Source organism: Bos grunniens, chromosome 27, assembly GCF_055505025.1.
Source record: "Bos grunniens cultivar Pamir isolate PY7600 chromosome 27, Bosgru_T2T1.0, whole genome shotgun sequence".
Lineage (NCBI taxonomy): Eukaryota > Metazoa > Chordata > Mammalia > Artiodactyla > Bovidae > Bos > Bos grunniens.
Genome location: NC_141191.1, coordinates 16,354,703 through 16,371,468, shown reverse-complemented (window position 1 = coordinate 16,371,468; position 16,766 = coordinate 16,354,703).

Sequence of the window (16,766 nt, the reverse complement as noted above, 5' to 3'; positions counted from 1 at the left end):
CTGGAGAAGAGAAGGGCTCCCCACTCCAGTATTCTGGCCTGGAGAGTTCCATAGACTGTATAGTCCATGGGGTCGCAAAGAGTTGGTCACGACTGGGCGACTTTCACTTTCAGATCAGGAGAATCAGGGCTGTGAATGGCGGATTTCCTGGAAAACACTGGGCACAAGAGAAATACCTACTGTTACAAACCATTTGAAAAGTCTGAGGACATAATAAAGAAAAGCAATGAGAAAAAAGTAATAACAACTTAAAACTCCCAGATAGACAAAAGGGTGTTTACAAAAAGAAATCTCATGTAATTCTGTGACTTTTTAAAAATTGTGGTAAAATGCATATAATATAATTCACCTTTTTAACCATTACACAGTGGTGTTTGGTATGTTGACAGTGTTTCGCAACCATCACGTCTGTCTAGTTCTAGGACTTTTAGATCACTCCAGAAGAAAACTCCACGCCCACCAAGCAGTCATGCACCCAACACCACCTCATTCCCACCTTCGCCCAGCTGCAGTCATTGCTTTTCTGCTTTCTGTCTCTACAGCCTTGCCTATTCTGAATACTTCATATAAACGGAATCATACACGTGGGTTTTTGCATCTGGCTTCTTCCACTTGGCATAATGCTTTCAGTATCCACCCAGTTTGCAGCATATATTGGTACTTCATTCTTTTTGTGGCTGAATAACTTTCCTTGTATGAACACACCGTATCCACTCACCAGATGACGGACAGGACACATTTGGAGCCTATCTCAAGCTTCCGTGGAGCATTAAAAATGCAGGACCTTAAGATTTATGATTTAAGCTAGTTTCCAACAAATACCTCGTCTCCTTTTGGGAGTAACAGCTCCTAGCTTGCCATTAGAACCTGGGTAGGGGGCAGGGCAGAGGGGCAGAGTGGCAACTCACTGCAGTCCCCCAAATGACCAGACAGACACCTGATACTTGCCATTCGTGAACATGTGCTATCTGGTTCGCTTGACCATAAACTTGAACATTTCAAGAAGTGCTCAACCATTACAGAGAGATGATATACACAGGTTGATGCCTAACTGTTCCTGAAGGCACAGATTAGGCCCAGAAGCCAGTCAGTTGTACCCCAGCATGCTCGGACCAGCCACACTGGTGACCTCAGCTGATGCCCGTGGCCTTGTGGCGAATCTCAATGACCAACTGATGAAAAGAGATGGCAAGTCAAGCCAGATTTAGATGGCCTTCTACCAGATGCCTGCACCAGCCCAAAGTGGGCTGACAGTCATTGTAGCCCCATTGGGGGCAGCCAAGGACAGGAAATCCTCCCAGGGTAGCACTTTGTTTGTAAGGTGAGATGCCCTGGAGGAAGACCCTGGATTGATCCACGGAGTGGCTAATGGCTGGCCAGATGGTGAGAGAATGCGTCATGCTTAAAAGAAACCCCAGCCGTATATATATTAAATCATATGTATATTTTATATATAATTATATAAAATTAGACTAATGCTATATAGCATTAGTCTAACTTTATTAAAAGATTTTTATATATACAATATATACTGTTATAAATATATTAAATATGCAAGCCATATTAATACATATATGTTTATTAAAAGATGTATATGTATATACACGCGCATGGGTGCTCAGTCACTTCAGTTGTGTCCAACTCTTTGCAACCCCATGGACTGTAGCTCACCAGGCTCCTCTGTCCATGGGATTCTCCAGGCAAGAATACTGGAGTGGATTGCCGTGCCCTCCTCCAGGGGATCTTCCCAACACAGGGATCGAACCCTTGTCTCATATGTCTCCTGCACTGGCAGATGGGATCTTTTACCAACAGCACCACCTGGGAAGCCCTGTATATGCAGGTATACATATATGTGTACAAATAGTAGTATTAAAACTGTGTATACCATAATGTTAACATTATAGGTGGCTTTTATTTTTTCCATTTTACTCATTGTGCATTATTTTTATAAACAGAAAAAAAAGTTAAATACTCTTTTAAAAAGAAACTTCCTGATGGCTTGGCTTCACAGTAACATGACGCTCTGTGGAATTTCTCTTGCTCTGAAGTCTGTCTTCTGTAAACAGCACTGTGGTTAGACTGTGGACACATTCTGCTGTGACCCTTTGCGAGCCTGGTTTGGCATGCTACACTCCAAAAACACTGGAAGCACAAATTGTATAAGTAACTCAGTCTTATAAATAGAAGGGGAAATGATACTTTCCGTTTATCTAAAAGTACAGAAGGCAGCCTGACATCCCTGAGATCTAGGCTTTGGGGTGAGGCTGGCTGGGGTTTGACTCCTGACTCTGCTGTTTGTCACTGTGGACAATAGACCTGACCTCTGAGTCCAAATCTCCCCTTCTTGAAAAGGAGAGGATGCCAGCTACTTAAGCTACCCTGGTAGTGTGATCAAAATAGTGGACAGTGGTGAGTTACGTAAGCCATCTAACTTCCAGGGCTAAGCTCTGCCTACATCTGATGTGGGCACAGGAGGTAAGGCAGAGTGGATGATGGGCGTGGATGGCTGAATATTTCCAAGCTCTTAAATGCTGCTTGCTTTCATCAGCAAGAAAGGGACTCAAAGTCTCGGTTTCCCTCCTGCCCAACAGACTCTTCCCTGGTGGTTCAGATGGTAAACAATCTGCCTCCAAAGCAGGAGACCTGGGTTCAGTTCCTAGGTCAGGAAGATCCCCTGGAGAAAGGAATGGCTACCTAATCCAGTATTCTTGCCTGGAGAATCCAGGGACAGAGGAGCCTGGTGGGCTACAGTCCATGGGTCACAAAAAGTTGGACAGAACTGAGTGACTAACACTTTCAACAGACTCTGATGGACTACATCATGGAGCACAGAGTGGAGAGCTGAAGAAGGCTTCTCACTCTCCTCCCTCGGAGACCTATTCCCTGGGAGGTTACATCCAAACACAGAAGCATGTGAGTCTCCATGCACACTCCTCAGTTAGATGGGAAACCATTGGCTAGGAAAAGTGTTTACAGATTTTTAAGCTCATGAAGCAAGTCTGCTCTGGTGAAAGCTTCACAGGGGTTGCTCCAGCATGGCACTGGATTTCCTCTGTGTCCTCTAGTTCAGGAAACTCCTTAATTTGAGAAAGATAAACTCCATTCATCCCGGGTGGATGAAGCTTGAGAGCAATAAGAGACAGCACTGCAGTTAGAAAAGCTTTTGATCAACTTCCATGGCCACAAGACAGCTTCCTTGGTAGCTCAGCTGGTAAAGAATCTGCCTGCAATGCAGGAGACCCTGGTTCGATTCCTGGGTTGGGAAGATCCCCTGGAGAAGGGACAGGCTACCCACTCCAGTATTCTTGGGCTTCCCTGGTGGCTCAGATGGTAAAGAATCCGTCTGCAATGCGGGAGACCTGGTTTTGATCCCTGGCTTGGGAAGATCCCCTGGAGAAGGAAAAGGCTACCCACTCCAGTATTCTGGCCTGGAGAATCCCAAGGACAGAGGAGTATGGTGGGCTGCAGTTCATCGGGTCACAAAGACTCAGACATGACTGAGAGACAAAGCACAGCACAGCACACGGCCACAGGAAAGCCCTCGAGTTTGTCTCTGTTCTGTTCAGGATCTTCCCCCACGTCAGGAGGAGGAATCCGGAGCTGCAGGGGCACCGGCAGTGAGCACTGAGCCCCGACTGTGGGCCCCCTAAAGGCAGAAAGAGCGCTTCTGCCAACTAGGTGGGTTTGGTGAAGTCATGCTGTTGTACTGAGAGCCTGCAATCAGAGGAGCTGGGAGCACTGAGTGCCCACGGGCCCCCGCACACGTGCATTAGAGTCACACGGGTCTGGATGTGCAGCTTGGGTCACCCCACAGGCCCCTGCACACGTGCTTTAGGGTCACACGGGTCTGGATGTGCGGCTGGGGTCACCCCACAGGTCCCTGCACACATGCTTTAGGGTCATACGGATCTGGATGTGCGGCTGGGGTCACCCCACAGGCCCCTGCACACATGCTTTAGGGTCACACGGGTCTGGATGTGCGGCTGGGGTCACCCCACAGGTCCCTGCACACATGCTTTAGGGTCATACGGATCTGGATGTGCGGCTGGGGTCACCCCACAGGTCCCTGCACACATGCTTTAGGGTCATACGGGTCTGGATGTGCGGCTGGGGTCACCCCACAGGCCCCTGCACACGTGCTTTAGGGTCACATGGATTTGGATGTGCAGGCTGGGTTCACATGTTTGGACCACATGCTCCCCTGAATCCTAGACCCCTCATCTAAGAAATCAGGGTGCTGAATGCATCCTTGAAAGTCATTGTCTCTAATCTAACAGAAGGGCCGGCATAATACTAGAGAAATGGGGGAGGTTCAATTATTACCAAGTTCACTTTCCTTAAGGCAGCTGGAGACTTCCTGGAATTTCCTAGGGAGCTTACAGTTCTCCCTATAATTCTAAGGCAACAAGGGCTAAAGCAAAGAGGACGGACTCAACCACAGCTCTGAGCAAGGAGAACTGCAGGAGGGACAACCCAGTGAACCACTGTCCTGCGATGCTGTTCACAGCCCCCTCTACATTGCCATGTCCAAGTCCCACGTCCGAGGTTGCCACCTCTGAGGTATCTCCCGACAACCCCAAGTCCTTTTGCCCTCAGCGCCAGCTGTGGTTACTGAAATGTGGGGCAAGTTATTCCATCAAATGTAGCTGCTGGTGCTGGTTTGGTTGCTAAATTATGTCTGACTCTTTGAGACCCCATGGACTGCAGGCCACCAGCCTCCTCTGTCCATGGGATTTCCCAGGAAAGAACACTGGAGTGGGTTGCCAGTTCCTCCTCCAGGGGATCTTCCCAACACAGGGATCGATCCTGTGTCTCTTGCACGCAGGTGGATTCTTTACCGACTGAGCCATTACGTGAGGTTACTTAGTCAACTTTCAAACCCCCTGAATCCTTTAGAAAAGAAAGAAAAAGATGTGTGTGTTTGTGTATGAGCGTGTGCGTGTGTAAGAAGGGGTGAGAAGGGAGGGAGGGAAGAAGTAGGGGGAGGAGGAGGTGAAGGAGGGAAAAAAGAGAGGAAGAAAGAAAAAGAAGTCACAGCTCTTTCCCTGATGTCATCTATTATGTCTGGGAATGACGGTCATGCAGAAACATCTGGGATTCATCACCTGCCTTATGCTCCACCAGAGAAGAGATGATTTCTGGATATTAATCTAACATGGGGGCACTCCATAAGCCTACCAAAGGGAACAGCAGGCTTTTCTAATTTATTGTGCCAGATGAGAGAATTTAGAGATTTGAGGGAAAGTTTTCATTGCAATGTCAAGGTGGGAGTCCTCAGGACTCCCCCCACCCCCTCCCCCCAAACCATCCAGATAAGTACAAGCCCCATCTGTTTCAGGGAAGACTCAGACTGAGGAAAACCAGCTCACATTCTTGCTTTAGTGCACACACTCGAAAGAAAAAAATAAAAAGTTCAAGGACTTTTGAGACTTTAGTCCTCTAGGGTAAGAGCAGAGTTGCACTTTAGACACAGTCAAGCTGTTTACAAACCACAGTTCTCTTCAGTAGATACTGATGATTACTGTACTAATAGCTTGAAAAAGAGTAACCTATAGGCAAGACTGATATTCAATTCACCCCTGGCGGAACCAAGTTGGTCAAGTAGAGAAATCACAGTCCAGAACTGACAGTGAATTTGTTATCACAGCTGACCATTTAGAGTTCACTTCCACCTCAACAGATCTCGGGACGATTCTGAAATGATTTCTGGGTTGCCCAAATTCCTTTTATAAGGGAGGAAGCTCCAAGTAAAGAGTATGTGTAGGAGTATGGTCCCTACAACGTATAAAACAGATGATTAATAACCAGGAAAGAAAGCAGCACACTTTCCAGAAACAATAGTATTTGTTCCTTAGATAAATGGAAAAGATGGTTTTAAGTCAAAAGACAGCTGAAAGAAGTGGCCTTTTATTTTTGATGGCTCTAAAAATATGAAATATTTATAGAATTTTTAATAAGAGATCATTTGCTTATTGGTAATTGAACTGTTATTTTAAATTAGGGGAAAAAAAGATCTCCAGCTTTTACATGTTAAAAATTGTAATTTTTTATTAGGGGCTAGGGACCAAAATCTCTCATTTTATTGATGCTGATGACATATACTCGGCTATTAACCTCTGTCAGTGAAAGCAGAGCATGTCTTCTAAGTTCTAGCATTCAATGAGAATCTAAACATTTCCCCCTCAATATTCTTTTATTACAGACAATTTCTGGTTCAGTGAAAGTGCAGTGCATTATAAGACAACATTCGAAACACTAGGGAGAAATATTTTTTCAACTATTTATCACCCTACAGGGTTTTCATTTTCTGCTGACTGTTATAACTGGAGAATAGAGGGCCTCACTCAGGGTGGGGGTGGGAAGCTATTTATGAATAGTCTGTGATTTGGAGCAGCTGCTCTTCACTATATATCATCCCTTTTTGATAAGCATGTTTTCACCAAAAGCTACCACTAATAAGCGGGTGCATATGAAACAAACCGCTGCAGAGCTGTTACCTTGAAAGAAAGACGTCAAATAAAAAGCTTCTCCAGGTTGAAGTATCCTTGAGTTTCTTCATGATAGGAAAATAATAAATCTGAAAACACGTTGCATCTTGGGAATCTAATGTTCCCGATAGAGAAGAATACTGTCAAGGCGTTTCCAAGCAGCTTTCACTCTGGACTCAAATGAAAAACATCCTCAAGGGAATTAGAGACGCTTTCACTTGACCTGTACCCACAGGGTGAGCCTATCTGGGTTACGCTGCAAGTGTTTTTGCTGCCAAGCTGGAGACTTAATCATACTTATACTGTGCTTCCAACTTGAGACAACAAAGTGGGAACAACTCTGAATTGGAATACGGTTGTTGGCCATCCACGTGAAAAAGATACACAAGCAAAAAAGTTCCTTTCTCTCAACATATTTATGACAAGACATGACTGATTCATTTTCCCACGGTGTACTTATAAAGGTGAAAAAGTCAAAAAATCTGTTATCCTAATACTATTTTGTTAAAGCTTCATTAGGAGATGTGTGATATTAATATCTTTCCTGCTAAAGGCTCGATCAACAGACTGAATAATTCCACAGATTAGACACCAGAATCTAACCCTTGAATACAACTGGCAAAGGAATGGATACAGTTATAAACATACCAAAGTAAAACCGACCTTTAAATACTTTAGAACATAAATCTTATCATAACTTCTGGCAGGAGGGTAATTGGACACAACAAATTGGGAAAGGTAATGTGACAATATATTTTAAAAGTCTTAAACATGCATGCAGATTTTGACTCAGGAATTCTAATTTCAGGGAACATTCAGATTTCTTTAAGGATGTTCGCTGCAGCCCAAAAATTCCAGCATCAGGAAAACATCTAAAGAAAAGTTCAACAGTGAGAAACAGAAGGAAAATGATTCAAGGAAAGACCTATTGTGCAACCATTTAGAGGAACATGGCAGAAGAATATTGAAAGTCATGAGAAATGTTCATGAAAATTACGGGGGAAAAGCAGGTTGCAAAATAGTTTGGACTAGGTGGCCCCAATTGTGTTTAAAAATATGTAAAAATGTTAACAAGAAATACATACTGTACAATACTTGTGATCATCTTGGGAGATATGATGATGCATAATTCTTGTTTGCTTTTCTGCTTTCTTGTAATTTTCAGATTTCCTATAATAAAGATATATTTGTTTTTAACAAAGAAACAATATCAGTGAGGCATAGCACAAAGACCAGACATTCCAAATGTTTATCTGTTCCCCACCTATGAATGGCTTTCCCATTCCTCACACTACTTGTATGATACTGCTATGCTATTGTTTGTATGTGTGAATACATATGTGTGTGTTGGAATCTCTCCAGCCATGTACAATGCAGTGGTCATGTGGTACAAGGGTTCAGGAGAGATTCGTATTATAAACCTAATTCTAATTTTACTTAAGTTGGTGTTCAACTTCATAAATATGTGCTATCCCAAATATATTGCAAATATCATTGTTTCTGTTTTAAAAGTTCTTGATAATCACGCCTCGCTAGGAACGTTGACAAAAACGCCACCCCCACCTCCACATAGATATCAGAATCAGAGCCACATGGTTTTTCTTAGAGGCTTCTTGAAGAATGCACCTTTATTCCACAGTCTCTTCATCTAGTTAGCCACACTTTAAAAGCAGAATGAAATGAGTTCCAGGTGGCTCTCATGGATCTGAGTCTTTGTCGCAGGTCATCTTACCGTCAGTACCTACATTCCGTCAGCCACTCTCATGCACGCCTTCTTTTGTTCAAACATGTATCCATTCATTCCTTCATAAACATCGAGGTTTGTGTCTGCACAGGAAAAACATCAATGACTTAAGAAACAGGCCTTCCCCTCCAGAAGTTCGTTACAGACTGACGGGACAGAAAGACACATAGACAGACTCTTGTGAGATTAGGTGGAAGGTTGTGCCCCCTAGGATTCTCCTCTTGTAGGTTCTTTTATAACATGAACCCCTTTGGAAAAGAGAACTTTTCTAGATAGTTGTTGGCTTTCCTCCTGTATCCGAGAGACAAGGCTGTAGGAAAGAACTGATGAGCAGAGACCAGGACGAGGCTCATTCAACCTGTGTCTCAGGTCCACCCAGGGGCAGCCTTGGGTACAGCGCTCACTTCTACAGAGCATCCTTCAAAGGGTGAATGGGACATTGAATCCGGAAGCAATGGCTCCAGGGGTCTGTGTTAGTGAAAGGATGTGCCAACAGCTGGCACATTATTCACTTCTAGTAGAAACCTTAACATCTCCAGATTGTCTTAAGGATGAGGCTTTCAGTTTAAACAGGATTCTTGTAATTGTAGGGAGGAATGTTTTAGAGGACTTCCTGTCCTTGGAAAAAGTTAGTGGCTGTATAGAAAGTCTCCATAGAATGCGCTTCAGCTTGGCAGTGACATACCCTTGTGTTTGGCTTTTTAGAACTATGTCGGATTCTGTTTTGCTTATACATTCATTTGTATTATTTCGTGGTTATGAACAGGGAGCGGGAATGGCAGAGGGCAAATTGAGGGTAAGGGAGTGACAGATCCAGATTACTCTATGAAGATAGATAAGCTTGGTTCACGGGATTCTCCAGGCAAGAGTGCTGGAGTGGGTTGCTATTTCCTACTCCAGGGGATCTTCCCAACCCAGGGACTGAAACTGCATCTCTTGAATCTCCTGCATTGGCAGACAGATTCTTTACCACTAGTGCCACCTGGTAAGTCCATTATGTAATAGATATAAACCTTAAACTTACATAGTGCTGTATGTCAATTATAACTCAGTAAAACTGGAACAATTTAGACCTCATTTACTTTTCTAGTTTTGCAAAAATCTAGTCCACACCTACAGGGCCCTAAATTTTTAAGCTGCATCTGCTTAATGGACTACCTTTTTGAGGTGATACTTTTTAATGTCTATGATTGTGATATATTTATTAGAAATTATGATAAGAATTGATTAAGTACAACATGAATTGATAAATACTAGATTCCAGATGCAGTAGGAAGTATCTAAAGATTCTTACTTAGATTCTTTAAGAAAAAAAAATCTTTCTTCCTTTTTTAATATTTATTTTTTTGGCCAAGCCACACAGCATGTGGGATCTTAGTTCTCCAGCCAGGGATTGAACCCACGCCCCCTGTATTGGAAGCTCAGAGTCTTAACCACTGCACTGACAGCGAAGTCTTCTCAACTGGATTCTGAGGGCAAATGAGTTAGCTGTGATAAACCAATTGGGAAGAATGTTCAATTACTAAAGTAACAACTAAGGAAAAGGAATCAAGCACCAGCTTATCCGGGCTCCGAATGATTCATCCTCCCCCTGACGTGATGGCTTTTACTCTGTCCCTAAAAGGTAATCCTTACCTTTAATCCTGTTTTCTTCCCCCCTCTTAATCCTACCTCATCTGAGGAAATTCTGGATTGCCTTTTATTGAGACCAGGAGACTGTTTATGCTCTGGAAAGCAGGAAACACATAGATCTGCAACTTGAAAAATTAAGAAGGCTTTTTATACTCAAGAAAAATCTCAGGTTCAGCGTGTAGTCCCCATCAGAGGTGAAGTGGCCACAAAGAGCTGGGAGGAAAGGAAGGACTTGGCTGCCCAGGGAGGATTAAAACACAGGACGACCTCACTACAATTTTTCACCCTTCTTCGACTTATTGTATTCTTAAACGTTTTACATTTTCACAAAGAGTATTCTGACTCTAAAATAATATGTGCTTACTGTAGAAAAATTGGACTAGGTAGAAACTAAAATTAAGATGTGGATTTCATAGAGGCATGACTTTTAGGAAGAATGGAATTGGAAGACTATTCAAGTTACCTAAAACATCCCCCAGAGGGAACTAGACTATGTCATCATTGACTTCATCCTGACCACATCCCAGGGTAGGAACCGCAACACCATTTCTGAGCCCTGGGGCCACAGAGAATAATGCTGTTCCAGCTTACCTGCTGAAAAAGCAAACTCCCAATACCACAACTGATCTAGAGCTTGGGGGGAGGGGAATCTGGTACACAGTCAACCCAGAGCAATGTTTAAAACTTTTTTTAAAGCTAATTTGAGTATTTGGGAGTAATAGCAAGGAATTTTGCTATTACCTGGTTGGGCTTTTAAAATAGTCACTGCTACAAAATGAGTAAGTCACAGTTGGGGACAACGTCATAGGCAGATGTGGCAACAATGATCAAGAAAGAAAAAATCAAGGACTTGTTTTAAAAGTGTGAGATGGGGGAGGGGAGAGGAATGAGCATATTAAAAGTGAGTTGTCAAAATCTCACAGATGTTAAAAAAGAAAAAGAGGTTGGAGGTTGGGGAAAGAAATGACAAGAAATAGAAAAACATGTGGTTAAGATAGGCGAAAAAACCCGTGAAATCCAGAAAGTAAACTTTTCATTATACTTTTATGGAACATTTGCATAAACATTTGCATAAACTGTCTTTACATTTAAGATACAGTTAAAAAGAAACATACTGTGTCCGCTGTCATCAACACCCCCACCACTTTGGGGAGACCCACTCTGCACCCACAGTCTCTTACACCCCCACAAACGGACTCCCCATATTCAGTGGATGAGGTCTGTTCCTTTCACATGTTAGACAGCTGCTCGTTCAGTGGCTCCCGAGTAACAGCCCAGGAGTGAAGGATGGGGATAACCTTGCAAAAAGGGACTAAAGCTTCCCATTCCGCTTTTAATAAGCCCCTAAGGTTGTTGGAATCCTGCTAGAAGCCACCTCACTGAGCCCATTTCTTGGACAGTCCAGCCTACCTGAACTTTCCAAGCTCATAAGGACCACTGAGAAACAGTCACAAGAGGAGATCCCCCCACCCCAACCCCAGGAAACCCGGTAAACATTATAAAAGTGGCATAAATTGTTTAGCTAATGTCATGGTTTCGGGTGGGAGTTCGAAGTCCTGACTTTAAAACGAAAATTGGGAACACAGAGTTGGAAACGGTACATTTATTGCAGGAGCAGGCAAGAGGCCATACTCTTGTCAGGACACAAAAGTGGGAAGGGATGTTCAGAGAGGCCTTGTGATGGAGAAGGCATTTGATCTGGCCCTTGGAATATGGTTACAATTCAGATTTGCAGAGACTGGAGTGGGGAGAAAAAAGTAAGGTCTTATCAAACATATGGATATTGCTCTTAAGTCAACATACCACTTTCTTTCCAAGTACTAACAGTGTGACATAAGGAAAGGAGCACATTAAATAATATTAATCGTGCCCTTTTACCCTTTGAACTTTAAAATTCTTTAGAGCAATCCCATTAGGAACTAACAAGCCCAAGGTTTACGATCTTCACAGTACTTCCGTATTAAGCAAGAATAAGTTGAAAATGTTCCATTTTTTCACTTCCATGTTTATCCATATTTATCTAATCAGCTTTATAAAATGCAAAGGATGAGCTACTATATGTGTACACTGTAACTGATTAAGTAAATGGATGATGGATGGTGGATGGTGGGAGCCAGGATTCTTCTCACGGCCGGGGTGGGAGGTTACAGATAAGCAGAGGCGGGAGGCAGAAGGATCTGTGTAGCAATGGATCAGAGTTGTATACATCCATGTCAATTCACATTTAGCTTATGAGATACCGATGTTCCACACAGAGATATTATTGACATGGATGTACACAGGTTAGTACACACACAGGTATCTCCTTGCTCTATCAGCTGAAGAAACTTAGGAATTATGGCTCTCCAGTACTGGTGGGTGTACATAACTATCTCCTAGATCTTGGTTTCTTAATATCATCCTTCAATATAAGAAACTACGTGCTCAGTAGAGAAGTGACCGATTCAGAGACTGGAGTGGGATATACAAAATGAGCCTAGAGCATCCTATAATGCCGGGAAATTAGGACGTGCTCACAAAGAAATGAACAAACCACCATGATGATGGGGGTACGTCAAAGGGATACGGGAGCCCACCAAAGGAGCAAACGAGAGCAGAAGCTGAAAAAGCTGAGGCATAACATACATAAAGTAGGAAAGGACTGCAACCCAACGCATAAAACAAGCAAGCATACACTGTGCACAGATACCGATGTGACTCAATTATGTCAAAACAAATGGGGAAGAAGACATTTCCTGTACAGAATTTCAAATAATCTATTTAAATTCTCCACCCTTCAAGAGATGGGGGGTAAATCCTGACTCCAGTGCGAGCTGAGCTTAGTGACTTTCTTCTGAAAAGGACAGCTAGAACTGAGGGATTGGTTCATTAATTATGACCAATGTACTGTACTAAAGCAAAATGTTAATAACAGGGGAAATGGTGATGGGGTAGCTACACAGGCATTCTCCATACAGCAGTCACAATAATTCTGTAATTCTAAAACTGTAATAAAATGTGTGTTTAAAAATGCAGTGGGGGGACTACCCTGGTGGCCCAGTGGTTAGGACTCCATGCTTCCCCTCCAGGGGGCCACAAGCTCAATCCCTGGTGAAAGAACTAAGATCCCACAAGTCGTGCAGAGCAGCCAAAAAAGTCTAAAAATGCAATGGAAGTGCTTTGTTCTCAGTAAGCTATCTACAAAATAGTCTGACTGATGAAGTCTTTAGGGCAGTCTCTCAAAGCACTGGTAGTTCTATCAATTGGCTAGAACAAAAGTCAGCTGTAAAAGATAAGCTCTAATGCGCCCGTTTGCCTGACTTCTTAAGAGGGCCAGATGGAGCCCCTGGTCCATCTCATTGGATCCCTTTTACAGGCAGGAGACACGGAAGGGATACAGCTGTGGAAATGGCATCTCCTGTTTCCAAGGGCATCTCTCCCTGAGAATCCTGAAATGTTCCCAGCCTGAATATCGATCTCTTGACAATTGACACAGATGTCCCATGACTGCCATCAAACACATCTGAAGAGAAGGAATGGAAAGGACAACGCTTGTCTTTTCCAATCCATTTAAGATTTGTTAGTCCGTCACATGTCCTGTCAACAATGACAAGCAGTGTGAAGCTGGACCATTGTAGGGCAGACCCACTGCCACCTTTCCAATCAGATGGGACGGCAACAGGGGACATCTCATGATTGTGGAAAAATTCAAGAAAGGGATTTTAAATGCTAGAACCATTGAACTGTTATTGACATTGAACGAGGTGCGTTACCGGGGGAACTTTTCCCCACAATATAGGATACAGTAAAGAATGGCAGATGCTGGCTTGAAGCATGGACACAAGAGGGTTCCAAACCAATTTCCCAAGATAACAAGTTTTCAATACATCATTAAAACATCTCGTTTTGTTGTCATTTACAGACTATAAAAAAAATACAGAAATCTTTGGTCTAATGCAATATCTATGTTATCATCTGTCTGTCTATCATCATCCATCTGTATATATGAAAGTTTCTAGTGATTTCTCAGGCCTTTGATAGCTGGTGATAAATTTATATCCCAGTGCTGGAGAAAAACAGCCTCTCAGTGCAAAGGTGAGTGGAAATGAGATTAAGCAAAGATAAAGGGCTTTGGATACAAGGAGTGTAAGACTATAAATGTGAAATTTAAAGTGCTAGTAATCAATTGTAGTTATATACAAAATTACTATGTATATAACTTATCACGTGTTATTATTACATATAATACAATATAAATATATATAATGTATATGAATCTCAATTATATACAAGTATACAGTAATATAATATACATTATATTAATTTTATATTTTACATTGTACTAGAATGTCCTTATTAACATAATCCTGTTGTTCAGTCACTAAGTTGTGTTTGATTCTGTGACCCCAAGCAGCACACCACACTTCCCTGTATTATTATTACTAATATAATTAGTGTTATATCCTATTCTGTATTATTCTATGCTACATTATTACAGATATACACTTGAGATTAGGAATGAGTCCAAGCATTAACAGACTAGAAAGCATAACACAAAAATTCTTAGTTTTACATAGAGAAAAGAGTAATAAAGTGAAACAAACCCCAGGTAATAGGAAAGAAAAGTGATGCCTGGAACTTCGCAGCAAGCAAGAGCAACAAGGGGCTGTGAGGGACGCTGGCCTGGAGGCCCGTGTTGGGCCAGCTTTGGGGGCTAAGGAACCCACGGACACCGTCACTCAGACACGCACAGGCTGACACGTTCATTCCGTGTGAGCCACAGACACCAGTCCTAGATCTGACTTAGGAAGACAGAGTCCGGTCTTCACCGAACATCAGTAGTTCAATCTTGCCCTTTGAATTCCAAGCTAACATCTCTGGCCTTATTTCTCTTTTAACACACTGCATCTCTCTCCCCCCTTTTATCATCATACTTCTAATGCACTGCTTTTGAGAAGATTCACCCAAACCTCACCCAGGATATCGTGCATGCAGGTGACTTGTTTTTTCTTGACATTTCTGCACAGTGTGTGTTATGCTCTGTGAACATTCATCACACGCACTTATCCCATGGGTTAGATGACTAGCTGTTTGCTTTACAGGAAGAGTCTGGAGCCATGGAGCTCAGAGGGGGAATGTCACTAAATCCAGGTATTCCCACAGAAGGGGTAAGGTTTCACAGTTAAATAAATTATTAAAGTCAGGTGAATAACTTCTTTTTATTATTCAGCGGCTCTTGATTTCACAGCTGCAAGAGCAGAGATGACAAATACCGAGGACTCTGGATTTTCCTTATGGAGGAAAAAAACACACCACTCTAAACACTTAAAAATAAGTTAAAACCATACCATTTCCTTTCGAAAGAAAAGATTTTTATGAACTGTGACCGTTCTCTCAGAGGAGTCAGAATCCTGCCTTCCAGCTTCTTGGTGAGTCACTACATTTCCTCCTGTGTCCAGTTCACTGGAAGGTTCTGAAAGGAACAGACAATTACCTTTCCTCCAGCACAGAGGTTTTTGTTCCTAGCACACAATGCACAGTGTACTTCCGGTATTCTTGTTCCCCCTATTACATGCTTGAAAAATGAAGCGTCTGCATAGGCAAACAACTAAAAATAAGGCTTGTCCTTCAAAGGAGCCCCCTTAGGTTTTCCACACTTACCCAAATGGCTCTGTCATTGTTCAGAACACTTTGGGAAGTCTGCTTTGGGTATCGCCTTCACAAGAAAATTAGGCTAGACTTTACAGCTCCATATTGTTATCGACTAATAATGTTTCCCAGCTCCATCATTTGCTCGACAGCAGGTCACTTTGGGTTTGAAAAAAGGAGGTCCATTCTCCCAGGACAAAGTTTTGTCACCACTGAGGAGAGTCAGAGGAAAGGATAATAGATTCTGAAGGCAGGTAAACACAGAGGCATTCAAAACCAGTACAAAAGGGCCTCCCTGGAGTATGCGGGTAACTTCCGAGTGGGTGCTGGATAGGGGAACCACATTCAGTCGGGGGTAGAAGCTATGATACGAGTGATAACAAAACAAACTGACCACATTACTTTATAATTTCATTTAGAAAACTTAATTATATGCCTCTGTAAGCCTCACTCGGTTTTAAATTTGAATAGCTGGCTAAAAACGGGATCTTTTTAAACATTCCTGGAAAAGGTGTTGATCAGGAATTTCCATTTTCAGTTGTTTTAATTCAAAAGCTCTAATAACCAAGATTGTGCAATAAAATTTTGTTATGATGTAATATTAGTTGAGGAGAGAAATAAAGTGGTCTCACGTAAGGTATTTTTCTCTCAAGTACCAAAAAAAAAAAAAAAAATCCACTTAGACATATAACCAAATGTTATTTAATATCTTAAAAAGTAACACAATCCAAAATGGATATTTCACACAACACTACATAAACAACATGAACACAATATTACCATATGGAGGGACTTTCAAATATAGACTTACAAAAATCCCTGTGCTTTTTTTTTAAGTTATTATACTAAGCATGACAAGTAATCCTCATTTACAATATGGTACACTGACACGATAAAAAGCATGTTACAAATGTGCTGTTATAAATCAGTAACATTAGGGAAGACATTTCATGAACTGTAATTATTTCATATGAAATACTATACAATATAAACAGAACATCCATCTTGGATGACCTTTACAGCAACCAGAGACCAAGTAATTTAAAATTTTTTTTTTTTCAGTGCAAACACATTTTATTCAAGGCAGTCTTGGCTGCAAAATTCCTTTCTAACATACAGTAAATCCCACTTGCACTTCTTAATTCATTTACCCTAATGCAATAGTCACATTCAGTCACTCGGAGAAAGATACCTGCAGAATTATGATCCCTTTCAACTGAACGTTGAAATTTAATTCTCTTCTAGACAGTTGTATCTATGTCAACTACTCT